Here is a 15,000-nt window from a genome sequence, read left to right on the forward strand (position 1 = left end):
TCTATGCATGTGAGAGGCTGAAAGCAAGGTCGACTCGGAGCGGTCTATGCATCGGGCGCGCTTGGGGCGACTACCAGTGCCAACCCCTTATCCCGCGACGCGTCCGACAAAGAGAACGTTCCAAGGCGGCAGAGGAGGTTACCAGCCGAAGGATGCAGTAGCAATAACAGGTATAGTTCCGCGGCGGCCGAGAAGACTCACCGCATAGGAATCGGGATGCGAGGCGAGGGATGCGGCGGGAAGGCCCCGACGGCTAAACGGAAGAGGCTGCAGGGCCGCCTCGGAATGGTCCAAGCATCGGATGCGATTGGGACGACTACCAGTGCCAACCCCTTATCCCGCGATGCGTCCGATACACAGATAGTTCCAAGGCGGCCGAGGAGCCTCACCGCATATCAATCGGGGTGCGAGGCGAGGGATGGGGCGGGAAGGCCCCAACGGCTAGACGGAAGAGGCTTCAGGGCCACCTCGGAATGGTCCAAGCATCGGACGCGCTTGGGGCGACTGCCAGTGCCAACCCCTTATCCCGCGATGCGTCCGATACACAGATGGTTCCAAGGCGGCCGAGGAGCCTCACCGCATAGCAATCGGGGGTGCGAGGCGAGGGATGGGGCGGGAAGGCCCCAACGGCTAGACGGAAGAGGCTTCAGGGCCGCCTAGGAATGGTCCAAGCATCGGACACGCTTGGGGCGACTACCAGTGACAGCCCCCTATCCCGCGATGCGTCCGATACGAAGATGGTTCCAAGGCGGCCGAGGAGCCTCACCGCATAGCAATCGGGGTGCGAGGTGGGGGATGCGGCGAGATGGCCCCAACGGCTAGACGGAAGAGGCCACAGGGCCGCGTCGGAATAGTCCAAGCATCGGACGCGCTTGGGGCGACTACCAGTGACAACCCCTTATCCCGCGATGCGTCCGATACGAAGATAGTTCCAAGGCGGCCGAGGAGCCTCACCGCATAGCAATCGGGGTGCGAGGTGGGGGATGCGGCGAGATGGCCCCAACGGCTAGACGGAAGAGGCTGCAGGGCCGCCTCGGAATAGTCCAAGCATCGGACGCGCTTGGGGCCACTACCAGTGACAACCCCTTATCCCGCGATGCGTCCGATACGAAGATAGTTCCAAGGCGGCCGAAGAGCCTCACCGCATAGCAATCGGGGTGCGAGGTGGGGGATGCGGCGAGATGGCCCCAACGGCTAGACGGAAGAGGCCACAGGGCCGCCTCGGAATAGTCCAAGCATCGGACGCGCTTGGGGCGACTACCAGTGACAACCCCTTATCCCGCGATGCGTCCGATACGAAGATAGTTCCCAGGCGGCCGAGGAGCCTCACCGCATAGCAATCGGGGTGCGAGGCGAGGGATGCGGCGAGATGGCCCCAAAGGCTAGACGGAAGAGGCTGCAGGGCTGCCTCGGAATAGTCCAAGCATCGGACGCGCTTGGGGCGACTACCACTGCCAACCCCTTATCCCGCGATGCGTCCGATACACAGATAGTTCCGAGGCGGCCGAGGAGGTGGGGGATGCAGCGAGATGGCCCCAACGGCTAGACGGAAGAGGCTGCAGGGCCGCCTCGGAATAGTCCAAGCATCGGACGCGCTTGGGGCGACTACCAGTGACAACCCCTTATCCCGCGATGCGTCCGATACACAGATAGTTCCGAGGCGGCCAAGGAGCCTCACCGCATAGCAATCGTGGTGCGAGGTGGGGGATGCGGCGAGATGGCCCCAACGGCTAGACGGAAGAGGCTGCAGGGCCGCCTCGGAATGGTCCAAGCATCGGATGCGCTTGGGGCGACTACCACTGCCAACCCCTTATCCCGCGATGCGTCCGATACACAGATAGTTCCAAGGCGGCCGAGGAGCCTCACAGCATAGCAATCAGGGTGCGAGGCGAGGGATGCGGCGAGAAAGCCCCAACGGCTAGAGGGAAGAGGCTTCAGGTCCGCCTCGGAATGGTCCAAGCATCGGACGCGCTTGGGGCGACTACCAGTGACAACCCCTTATCCCGCGACGCGTCCGATACACAGATAGTTCCAAGGCGGCCGAGGAGCCTCACCGCATAGCAATCGGGGTGCGAGGCGAGGGATGCGGCGAGAAGGACCCAACGGCTACACGGAAGAGGCTTCGGGGCCGCCTCGGAATGGTCCAAGCATCGGACGCGCTTGGGGCGACTACCAGTGACAACCCCTTATCCCGCGACGCGTCCGATACACAGATAGTTCCAAGGCGGCCGAGGAGCCTCACCGCATAGCAATCGGGGTGCGAGGCGAGGGATGCGGCGAGAAGGACCCAACGGCTAGACGGAAGAGGCTTCGGGGCCGCCTCGGAATGGTCCAAGCATCGGACGCGCTTGGGGCGACTACCAGTGACAACCCCTTATCCCGCGACGCGTCCGATACACAGATAGTTCCAAGGCGGCCGAGGAGCCTCACCGCATAGCAATCGGGGTGCGAGGCGAGGGATGCGGCGAGAAGGACCCAACGGCTAGACGGAAGAGGCTTCGGGTCCGCCTCGGAATGGTCCAAGCATCGGACGCGCTTGGGGCGACTACCAGTGACAACCCCTTATCCCGCGACGCGTCCGATACACAGATAGTTCCAAGGCGGCCGAGGAGCCTCACCGCATAGCAATCGGGGTGCGAGGCGAGGGATGCGGCGAGAAGGACCCAACGGCTAGACGGAAGAGGCTTCGGGTCCGCCTCGGAATGGTCCAAGCATCGGACGCGCTTGGGGCGACTACCAGTGACAACCCCTTATCCCGCGACGCGTCCGATACACAGATAGTTCCAAGGCGGCCGAGGAGCCTCACCGCATAGCAATCGGGGTGCGAGGCGAGGGATGCGGCGAGAAGGACCCAACGGCTAGACGGAAGAGGCTTCGGGTCCGCCTCGGAATGGTCCAAGCATCGGACGCGCTTGGGGCGACTACCAGTGACAACCCCTTATCCCGCGACGCGTCCGATACACAGATAGTTCCGAGGCGGCCGAGGAGCCTCACCGCATAGCAATCGGGGTGCGAGGCGAAGGATGCGGCGAGAAGGACCCAACGGCTAGACGGAAGAGGCTTCGGGTCCGCCTCGGAATGGTCCAAGCATCGGACGCGCTTGGGGCGACTACCAGTGACAACCCCTTATCCCGCGACGCGTCCGATACACAGATAGTTCCAAGGCGGCCGAGGAGCCTCACCGCATAGCAATCGGGGTGCGAGGCGAGGGATGCGGCGAGAAGGACCCAACGGCTAGACGGAAGAGGCTTCAGGGCCGCCTCGGAATGGTCCAAGCATCGAACGCGCTTGGGGCGACTACCAGTGACAACCCCTTATCCCGCGACGCGTCCGATACACAGATAGTTCCGAGGCGGCCGAGGAGCCTCACCGCATAGCAATCGGGGTGCGAGGCGAGGGATGCGGCGAGAAGGACCCAACGGCTAGACGGAAGAGGCTTCAGGGCCGCCTCGGAATGGTCCAAGCATCGGACGCGCTTGGGGCGACTACCAGTGACAACCCCTTATCCCGCGACGCGTCCGATACACAGATAGTTCCGAGGCGGCCGAGGAGCCTCACCGCATAGCAATCGGGGTGCGAGGCGAGGGATGCGGCGAGAAGGACCCAACGGCTAGACGGAAGAGGCTTCAGGGCCGCCTCGGAATGGTCCAAGCATCGGACGCGCTTGGGGCGACTACCAATGACAACCCCTTATCCCGCGACGCGTCCGATACACAGATAGTTCCGAGGCGGCCGAGGAGCCTCACCGCATAGCAATCGGGGTGCGAGGCGAGGGATGCGGCGAGAAGGACCCAACGGCTAGACGGAAGAGGCTTCAGGGCCGCCTCGGAATGGTCCAAGCATCGGACGCGCTTGGGGCGACTACCAGTGACAACCCCTTATCCCGCGACGCGTCCGATACACAGATAGTTCCGAGGCGGCCGAGGAGCCTCACCGCATAGCAATCGGGGTGCGAGGCGAGGGATGCGGCGAGAAGGACCCAACGGCTAGACGGAAGAGGCTTCAGGGCCGCCTCGGAATGGTCCAAGCATCGGACGCGCTTGGGGCGACTACCGTTGCCAACCCCTTATCCCGCGATGCGTCTGATACACAGATAGTTCCGAGGCGGCCGAGGAGCCTCACCGCATAGCAATCGGGTTGCGAGGCAGATTATTGGGAAGGGAACCCCCTGGGATGCGGCTCAAGCAGTGCCCAAAGGGACTGGAATGCGGAATCACATCGAGAGACCCAAATGCTATACGAGGGCTCAAATCGAATTATCGATTTGGCCACGACATGGACGCATCGGAACGACTACCTTTGCCGAACCACTCACAATTGCATCCATACCGAAACCAATAGACATTTCCGTTAGAGCCCTCGCATAGCATTCGGGAATCTCGCATGCCCCTCTAAATCGACCAATGCTGGCGCTCAATGAAAATCCGAGCGCTACCACCGTTCGAGCGCCAGCATTGGTCGAGTTAGAGGGGCACGGGGGAGAATGCTCCAGTCAACACCTCCCCTATATAAGTTATTTGTCCGATTCTCGCACAACCGTAGTCTGCCTCGTCGAATCAAACAACGGTCCCAGATTCCGACTTCCGTTCCGTAGAGACCCAAAAGCTAGATGGAGGCTCGCAAGAAAGAGAGTCGGCGCATAGCAATCGGGTTTCTCGAACGTTTAGGGACCGAGCTCACTTGCGGATAGGGCAAAATCCGCCAAGCAACCCAAAAGCTAGACGGGGGCTCGAATCGAATCGCCTAGGCGGCCACAACAACGACGTGTTGGATCGACTACCAGTGCCAAACCATTCAGCAAGACTAGTCTGTGTCGAGGCCGGATAGAGATTCTCAGAGAGCGCCCGCATAGCATTTAGGAGACCTGCCGCGTCCCTCACACTCGACAAATGGTGGTGCACGTTTATAAATCCGAGCGATCCCAACCCTTTCAAGCACCAACATCGGTCGAGATAGAGGGGCACGGAGGGGGCTGCGTGAGACAACACAGTCCCCTATATAAGTTATTTGTCCGATTCTCACACATCCGAAGAATGGTCATCAAATCGGACAACAGCCCAAACTTCCGACTTCCGTCCCAGAAAGCCCAAGAGCTATCTAAAACGTTCATGGCCGGAACTCGATCGCGGCTATACCAGTCCGCCAAGCAACCCAAAAGCTAGACTGGAGCTCTAGTCGAATCACCTCTGTGGCCATTGCAAGGACGTGTTGGAGCGACTACCATTGCCGAACCATTCCGCAGGTCGAGTCCATACCAAGGCCGCATAGAGATTCACGATGAGCTCCTGCATAGCAATCAGGAGACTTGCCGTGTCCATCACAATCGATAAATCCTGGTGCAAGATTTTTGCATCCGAGCGCTCCAACCAGTCGAGCACCAGCATCAATCGACATAAACGGGCACGGGGGGAGGATGCTCGAGAACACTACCTCCCCTATATAAGTTATTTGTCCGATTCTCAAGCAGCCGAAGTCTGGTCATCGAATCGGGTCAAAGACCACAACTTCCGACTTTACCCACAATGCAAGTCATCGAATCGAACATCGGCCCCCGAGTCGGACTCCATGCGTATGTCAGGTCATCGGACCCAAATTCCGCCTTCCTGCGCATGGCGGGCCATCAATATCAACTCGGTCATCGGACCCAAACTCCGCCTTTTTGCGTATGGCACGCCTTCAAATCGGTCATCGGACCCAAATTCCGCCTTCCTGTGCATGGCGGGCCATCAACATCAACTCGGTCATCGGACCCAAATTCCGCCTTTCTGCGCATGGCACGCCATCAACTCGGTCATCGGACCCAAATTCCGCCTTCCTGCGCATGGCAGGTCATCGGACACAAATTCAGACCTCGCCAATATGCCTACGTATCGAATCGGTCATCGGACCCAACTTCCGACTTCATCCATACTGTAGGGTCTTTGAGGTTGGCGCGGTGCGCTCAACCCAGGGAGTCGACCCATCGAAGCATACACCTCCCCTATATAAGCTATTTGTCCGATTCCCACACCTGTGTAGTTTGCACCTCTGACCAGGACATCGACCCCAACTTCCGAACTCGACTGCAACGACGGCACCAGCGCCTTGGTGCGCACCTTGCGACGCACAGTCCCAACATTCGCCTTCCTGCACATGGCAGGTCATCGGACCCAAATTCCGACCTCGCGAGTATGCCTACATATCGAATCGGTCATCGGACCCAACTTCCGACTTCATCCATACCGTAGGGTCTTTGAGGTTGGCGCGGTGCGCTCAACCCGGGGAGTCGACCCAACGAAGCATACACCTCCCCTATATAAGCTATTTGTCCGATTCCCACACCTGTGTAGTTTGCACCTCCGATCAAGACATCGACCCCAACTTCCGAACTCGCCTCCAACGACCGAACCAGCGCCTTGGTGCGCACCTTGCAACGCACAGTGCCAACATTCGCCTTCCTGCACGTGGCAGGTCATCGGACCCAAATTCCGACCTCGCGAGTATGCCTACATATCGAATCGGTCATCGGACCCAACTTCCGACTTCATCCATACCGTAGGGTCTTTGAGGTTGGCGCGGTGCGCTCAACCCGGGGAGTCGACCCAACGAAGCATACACCTCCCCTATATAAGCTATTTGTCCGATTCCCACACCTGTGTAGCTTGCACCTCCGATCAGGACATCGACCCCAACTTCCGAACTCGACTAAAAAGACCGCACCAGCGCCTTGGTGTGCACCTTGCAACGCACAGTGTCAACATTCGCCTTCCTGCACATGGCAGGTCATCGGACCCAAATTCCGACCTCATGAGCATACCTACTAATCGAATCGGTCATCGGACCCAACTTCCGACTTCATCCATACCGTAGGGTCTTTGAGGTTGGCGCGGTGCGCTCAACCTGGGGAGTCGACCCATCGAAGCATACACCTCCCCTATATAAGCTATTTGTCCGATTCCGACACCTGTGTAGTTTGCACCTCCGCTCAGGACATCGACCCCAACTTCCGAACTCGCCTGCAACGACCGAACCAGCGCCTTGGTGCGCACCAAAAGTGCGCACTTTTGGAGGGCACTTTTCTGCGCTCCAAAGGTGCGCACTTTTGGAGGGCACTTTTTGGAGGGCACTTTTCTGCGCTCCAAAGGTGCGCACTTTTGGAGGGCACTTTTTGGAGGGCACTTTTCTGCGCTCCAAAGGTGCGCACTTTTGGAGGGCACTTTTTGGAGGGCACTTTTCTGCGCTCCAAAGGTGCGCACTTTTGGAGGGCACTTTTTGGAGGGCACTTTTCTGCGCTCCAAAGGTGCGCACTTTTGGAGGGCACTTTTTGGAGGGCACTTTTCTGCGCTCCAAAGGTGCGCACTTTTGGAGGGCACTTTTTGGAGGGCACTTTTCTGCGCTCCAAAGGTGCGCACTTTTGGAGGGCACTTTTTGGAGGGCACTTTTCTGCGCTCCAAAGGTGCGCACTTTTGGAGGGCACTTTTTGGAGGGCACTTTTCTGCGCTCCAAAGGTGCGCACTTTTGGAGGGCACTTTTTGGAGGGCACTTTTCTGCGCTCCAAAGGTGCGCACTTTTGGAGGGCACTTTTGTGCACTCCAAAGGTGCGCACTTTTGGAGGGCACTTTTCCTGTGCTCCAAAGGTGCACACCTAGGTGAGCACCTTCGACCACACCTTGTAGCACACCAAACTCTGACTTTCGACTTCATCCGCAATGCAGGGTCTTTGAGGTTGGCGCAATGCGCACAACCAGGGGAGTCGACCCATCAAACCCAACACCTCCCCTATATAAGCTATTTGTCTGATTCTCATACATGCGTAGCCTGCAGGAGCAATTAGGACATCGACCCCAACTTTCGGCTTCTAAACGAAAACAAGGTCTTTGAGGTTGGTGTAATGCGAACAACTAGGGGAGTCAACCCATCAAACCCAACACCTCCCCTATATAAGCTATTTGTCTGATTCTCATACATGTGTAGTCTACAGGAGCAATTAGGACATCGACCCCAACTTTTGACTTCTTAACGAAAACAAGGTCTTTGAGGTTGACGTAATGCGCACAACCAGGGGAGTCGACCCATCAAACCCAACACCTCCCCTATATAAGCTATTTGTCCGATTCTCATACATGTGTAGCCTGCAGGAGCCATTAGGACATTGACCCCAACTTTTGACTTCTTAACGAAAACAAGGTCTTTGAGGTTGGCGTAATGCGCACAACCAAGGGAGTTGACCCATCAAACCCAACACCTCCCCTATATAAGCTATTTGTCTGATTCTCATACATGTGTAGCCTGCAACAACGATTAGGACATCCACCCCAACTTCTGAATTCGTCTGCGTTGACCGCACCAAAGGTGCACGCCTTGGTGCTCACCAAAATCCGACTTCCGACTTCTTCTGCTATGCGGGGTCTTTGAGGTTGGCGCAGTGCGCACAACCAGGGGAGTCAACCCACCGAATGCAACACCTCCCCTATATAAGCTATTTGTCTGATTCTCATACATGCGTAGACTGCAGCAATGATTAGGACATCCACCCCAACTTTTGACTTCTTAAACAAGACAGGGTCTTTGAAGTTGGTGCAGTGCACACAACCAGGGGAGTCGACCCATCAAACGCAACACCTCCCCTATATAAAGCTATTTGTCCGATTCTCATACGTGTAGTCTGCAGCAGCGATTAGGACATCGACCCCAACTTCCGAATTCGTTTGCATTGACCGCACCAAAGGTGCACGCCTTGGTGTGCACCCTGGAGTGCACTTTGGTGCTCACCTCGGTGCACACTTTGGTGTGCACCTCGGTGTGCACCAAAGGTGCGCACCTTGGAGCGCACCAAAGGTGTACACTTTGGAGCGCACCACATAGGGTCTTTGAGAGGTTGGCGCAGTGCGCACACCAAGGTGGGTGTTGAGGTGCGTGCCGAGGTGGGTGGGTGCTAGGGTGCGCTCCATGGTGGGTGCCAGGGTGGGTGCGTGCTAGGGTGGATTCCAAAGAGGGTCATAGGGTGGGTGCCAAGGTGGGTTGGTGATATAGTGGGTTCAAAGGTGGGTACTAGGGTGGGTTCCAAGGTGGGTCACAAGTTGGGTGCCAGGATGCGTGGGTGTTAGGTTGGGTGCCAAGGTGGGCTCCTGCGTGGGTGGGTGCTAGGGTGGGTTTCAAGGTGGACGCGAGGGCGGGTGCCAAGGTGGGTAACAAGTTGGGTGTTAGGATGGGTGAGTGCTAGAGTGGGTGCCAAGGTGGGTGGGTGCTAAGGTGGATGCCAAGGTGGTTCACAGGGTGGGTGGGTTCTAGGGTGAGTTCCAAGGTGGGTCACAGGTTCAGTGCTAGGGTGGGTGTCAAGGCGGGTGTCGAGGTGCCTGGGTGCTAGGGTGTGGATGCCAATGTGGGTCATAGGGTGGGTACTAGGGTGGGCTGCAATGTGGGTGCCAAGGTGGGTAACATGCTCGGTGGGTTCTAAATTGGGTGCCAGGGTGGGTGTGCACCCACCTTGCCCGAGGTGGGTGCCAAGGTGCCAGTGTGGGTGGGTGCTAAGGTGGATGCCAAGGTGGGTGAGAAGGTGGGTGATAGGTTGAGTGGTAGGATGGGTGGGTGCCAAGATGGGTCACAGGGTGGGTGCAAGGGTGGGTAGGTGCTAGGGTTGGTGTCAGGGTGGGTGGGTGCTAGGTTGGGTTCCAAGGTGGGTGCGAGGGTGAGTGTCAAGGTGGGTCACAGGTTAGGTGCTAGGATGGGTGAGTGCTAGGGTGCAAAGGTGCCAGGGTGGGTGCTAGGATGGGTCGATGCTAGGGTGAGTGGCAAGGTGGGTCCACAAGTGTCAAGGTGGGTGCCGAGGTGGGTGCCAAGTCGGCGACTGCTATGGTGGATGCCAAGGTGGGTCACGGGGTGGGTGCCAAGTTGCTAGGTTGGGTTCCAAGGTGGGTGCCAACGTGGGTGCTAGGGTGCGTGGGTTAAAGGGTGTGTCACAACGTGGGTGCCAGGATGGGTGCGCACCCACACTGGCCAAGACGGGTGCGGGTGCAAGGTTGGGTTCCAAGCCCGGTCACAGGCTGGGTGCTAGGATGGGTGGGTGCCAAGGTGGGCACCAGGGTGGGTGCACCCACCCTGGCCAAGGTGGGTCACGGGGTGGGTCCTAGGGTGGGTAACGGGGTGGGTACTAAGGTGCGTGCCAAGGTGGGTCATAGGGTGGGTGCCAAGGTGGGCACCAGGGTGGGTGTGCACCAACCCTAGCCAGGGTAGGTCACGGGGTGGTTGTCGGGGTGGGCGTCAAGGAGCCAAGGTGGGTGGCAAGTAGCCAAGTTGCGTGCCAAGGTGGGTGTCGGGGTGGGTGCCAAGGATCCAAGGTGGGTGCCAAGGAACCAAGGTGGGTGTCTGGGTGGGTGCCGAGGTGGGAGCCAGGGTGGGTCCCAAGGTGAGTGCAAAGGTGGGTGCCAGGGTCAAGGTGAGTGCCAATGTGGGTTCCAAGGTGCCAGGGTCAGGGTGAGTGCCAATGTGGGTTCAAAGGTGCTAAGTTGGGTGCGAGGTTGGGTGCGAGGGTGGGTGGGTGCCAAGGTGTGCTAGGTGGAAGCCCGGGTGGGTCGGCATCCCATGGGTGTCGAGTTGGGTGCCTGATGGGTGCTTCTTGTCAAGTTTTAGTCGTCGGGACTCATTTCGAGCCTTAGAGGTCGTTTCTTGTCCGGTTGCCCTGTCTTCGACCTGGGAACCCAATTTTGGTCCTCGGGTCCCATTTTTTTTTGTCTCGCATCCCACTTTTGGCCTGTGGCCTTTTCGGGGTCGATTCTCGTTTTGGGCATCAGAGCATGTTTCTTCTCCTAAAACCCAATATTTGTTTATTAAGTCTCGGAACACATTTTTGTTCTCGTGGACCCATCATGGGTCTTGGAACGCATTTGTGGTCCTTGGGTCCCATTTTGCATCCCGAAACTTGTGTTTTGGTGCTTGATCCCTATTTTGGGTGCCCACCTTGCACCAAGTGCGCACCCGGGGCAAACCGAGCGCCTTGGTGCACCGGGGCAAGATCGAGCGTGCACCCGAGGCGCCCCGAACATGCACCAAGGTGCACTCGGCCCACATGTGAGCGCAGGTCGTTGCGCCCGAGGTGGTGTGTGGGCACCGCGTTGCAGACGGGACACTGCACGCACACGACGCCCCCTCCAGGTGCACGCACGTAGGCCGGGCCGGGTGCACACCCGACGCCCTAGCAAGGTGCGCGCACCCGGGCAGGGCTCACACTTGGCGAACGGGGCGCACTTCGCGAGGGAGGGTGTGCACCTCGACGGGGGTGGGTGGCCGGGGTGGATTCGCACGTGGGTCGCGGTTTGCTAAGTACACACTGCGACAAGCTCATAACGGGTGCGATCATACCAGCATTAGTGCACCGGATCCCATCAGAACTCCGCAGTTAAGCGCGCTTGGGCCGGAGTAGTACTGGGATGGGTGACCTCTCGGGAAGTCCCGGTGTTGCACCCTTTTTTAGTTTTTCGCCGGGCGTCGCAATGCTATTTGAATAAACCTTTTGCCCGTTTGCGTTCTCGTCGGGGCCGGGCCGGGCCGGGGTGCGCTGCCCGCACTACCGCGCGCGCGGGGGCGACACCGAGCGCGCACCCGAGGCGCCCCGAGCACACAGGCCACGGTGCAACCCGGGCGTTGTGCGCGCACCCCGGTGCGCCCGAGGTGCTGCGCGCGCACCCAGGTGAAATCGGTGTGCACCTCGGCCAGTGCGCGCTCGGTCGAGTCGCGCACGTTGGCCAAGGTGCACGGTGATGTTTCTTACTCTAAGGTTCCGCACCAGACGCCCGGGACAGGTGAGCGAAGCTGGGCGGGGCCGGGTGCGCGGCCGGGGCAGGTGCACGCAGCTGGAGAGAGCTTTGGAGCACACTTCGGAGCGCACCAATGATGCGCTCCATTCAAAAGTTTCCTGAAAAGGCAAAAAAAGTTGAGATTATAGAATTTCCCACTTGAGAGATTGTAAAAAAAAAAAATTTAAAATGAAGGAAACGCGGGTGCCAAGGTGTGCGCAGCCCAGCCAAGGTGTGCGCACCAAGGCGCCCACCCTGGCGAAGGTGCACGCAAGGTGCGCACCCGAGGCAAACCGGACAATTAACCCAACTTTCGACTTCGCGCGCACCTTGGAGCGCACTTCGGAGCGCTCCTTGGTGCGCACCAATCTTGGGCACCTCGGAGTGCACCATGGCGCCCACCAAGGTGCGCACCCGGGGCAAACCGAGCTCCGACTTCGTGCGCACCTTGGAGCGCACGAAAGGTGCGCACCATGGCGCCCACCAAGGTGCGCAGCCCAGCCAAGGCGTGCGCATCAAGGTGCGCACCCTGGCGAAGGTGCGCACCCGGGGCAAACCGAGCTCCGACTTCGTGCGCACCTTGGAGCGCACAAAAGGTGCGCAACCCAGCCAAGGTGTGCGCACCCCGGTCAAACCGAGCTCCGAATCGTGCGCACCAGAGGTGCACGCCATCGTGCGCACCTTGGAGCACACTTCGGAGCCCTCCTTGGTGCGCGCCGATGTTGCGCACCTCGGAGCGCACCCGGGGAAAACAATGCAATTAACCCGACTTTCGACTTCGTGGGCACCTCGGAGCGCTCTCGGGTTCGCACCTCGGAGCACACCGAGGTGCGCACCTTTGATGCGCTGCCTTCACCAATTTCCAGAAAAGGCAAGAAAACATTGAGAAGGTGTGCGCACCGAGGTGCCCACCCTGGCGAAGGTGCACGCGAGGTGCGCACCCGGGGCAAACCGGGCTCCGACTTCGTGCACGCCGCACCTTGGAGCACACTTCGGAGCGCTCCTTGGTGCGCACCAGGGCGCGCAACCCAGCCGAGGTGCCCACCCCGGCGAAGGTGCACGCGAGGTGCGCACCCGGGGCAAACCGGGCTCCGACTTCGTGCACGCCATGGTGCCCACCGCGGCGAAGGTGCACGCGAGGTGCGCACCCGGGGCAAACCGGGCTCCGACTTCGTGCACGCCGCACCTTGGAGCACACTTCGGAGCGCTCCTTGGTGCGCACCATGGTGCCCACCAGGGCGCGCAACCCCGCCGAAGGTGCACGCGAGGTGCGCACCCGGGGCAAACCGGGCTCCGACTTCGTGCACGCCGCACCTTGGAGCACACTTCGGAGCGCTCCTTGGTGCGCACCATGGTGCCCACCAGGGCGCGCAACCCCGCCGAAGGTGCACGCGAGGTGCGCACCCGGGGCAAACCGGGCTCCGACTTCGTGCACGCCGCACCTTGGAGCACACTTCGGAGCGCTCCTTGGTGCGCACCAGGGCGCGCAACCCAGCCGAGGTGCCCACCCCGGCGAAGGTGCGTACCCGGGGCAAACCGGGCTCCGACTTCGTGCACGCCGCACCTTGGAGCACACTTCGGAGCGCTCCTTGGTGCGCACCATGGTGCCCACCAGGCCGCGCAACCCAGCCAAGGTGTGCGCACCAAGGTGCACGCGAGGTGCGCACCCGGGGCAAACCGGGGTCCGACTTCGTGCACGCCGCACCTTGGAGCACACATCGGGGCGCTCCCGGGTTCGCACCGGCGTTGCGCACCGTGGTGGGCACCTCGGAGCACACCAAGGTGGGCAGCGAGGTGCGCACCTTTGATGCGATGCCTTCACTAATTTCCATAAAAGGCAAAAAAAAAACGAGATTTTAAAATTTCCGTTTTGAAAGATAGTGAGAAAAAGGGAATGCTGGTGCCATCTTGAGCCCGCCCTGGTGCGCAGCCCAGCCAAGGTGTGCGCACCAAGGTGCCCACCCTGGCGAAGGTGCGCGCCCGGGCAATTAATCCAACTTCCAACTTCGCGCGCGCCAGGGTGGGAGCGCACCCAACAACCGGGCCTGGGAAGAGCCAATGCGAGAAACCCCACCAAACGCTCTGACAAAAAAAGAGGGGGCGCTCCAGTAACCCCGCTTCGGAGCGCACCCTGGGCAAACCCAGCCAAGGTGCCCACCCCGGCCAAGGTGCAGGCGAGGTGCGCACCCGGGGCAAACCGGGCTCCGACAACGTGCACGCCGCACCTTGGAGCACACTTCGTAGCGCTCCCGGGTGCGCACCTCAGAGCACACCAAGGTGGGCAGCGAGGTGCGCACCTTTGATGCGCTGCCTTCACTAATTTCCAGAAAAGGCAAAAAAAAAAGGAGATTTTAAAATTTCCGTTTTGAAAGATAGTGAAAAAAACGGAACGCGCGTGCCATCTTGAGCCCGCCCTGGTGCGCAGCCCAGGTAAGGTGCCCACCCTGGCAAAGGTGCGCACCCGGGCAATTAACCCTACTTCCGACTTCGTGCGCGCCAGGGTGGCAACCGGGCCTCGGAAGAGCCAATGCGAGAAACCCCACCAAACGCTCCGACAAAAAAAGAGGCGGCGCTCCAATAACCCCGCTTCGGAGCGCAGCCGGGGCAAACCCAGCCAAGGTGCCCACCCCGACGAAGGTGCACGCGAGGTGCGCACCCGGGGCAAACCGGGCTCCGACAACGTGCACGCAGCACCTTGGAGCACACTTCGAAGCACTCCCGGGTGCCCACCGGCGTTGCGCACCGTGGTGGGCAGCGAGGTGCGCACCTTTGATGCGCTGCCTTCACTAATTTCCAGAAAAAGGCAAAAAAAAATGAGATTTTAAAATTTCCGTTTTGAAAGATAGTGAAAAAAAAGGAACGCGGGTGCCATCTTGAGCCCGCCCTGGTGCGCAGCCCAGGCAAGGCATGCGCACCAAGGTGCCCACCCGAGGTGCACACCCGGGGCAAACCGGGCTCCGACTTCGTGCAGGCCGCACCTTGGAGCACACTTCGGAGCGCTCCTTGGTGCGCACCATGGTGCCCACCAGGGCGCGCAACCCAGCCAAGGTCTGCACACCAAGGTGCCCACCCCGGCGAAGGTGCACGCGAGGTGCGCACCCGGGGCAAACCGGGCTCCGACTTCGTGCACGCCATGGTGCCCACCGCGGCGAAGGTGCACGCGAGGTGCGCACCCGGGGCAAACCGGGCTCCGACTTCGTGCACGCCGCACCTTGGAGCACACTTCGGA

The 15,000-nt window shown here is 60.0% G+C and overlaps 1 non-coding gene across 1 annotated transcript; it reads left to right on the forward strand.

The window, feature by feature from the left end:
- The first annotated feature begins 11,323 nt into the window (after window positions 1–11,323).
- LOC131868943 (5S ribosomal RNA) lies at window positions 11,324–11,442 on the forward strand. Its single transcript, XR_009367344.1, has one exon. It is a non-coding gene; the product is annotated as a 5S ribosomal RNA (ribosomal RNA).
- Window positions 11,443–15,000: the final 3,558 nt, after the last annotated feature.

Source organism: Cryptomeria japonica, unplaced genomic scaffold (genome assembly GCF_030272615.1).
Source record: "Cryptomeria japonica unplaced genomic scaffold, Sugi_1.0 HiC_scaffold_225, whole genome shotgun sequence".
Lineage (NCBI taxonomy): Eukaryota > Viridiplantae > Streptophyta > Pinopsida > Cupressales > Cupressaceae > Cryptomeria > Cryptomeria japonica.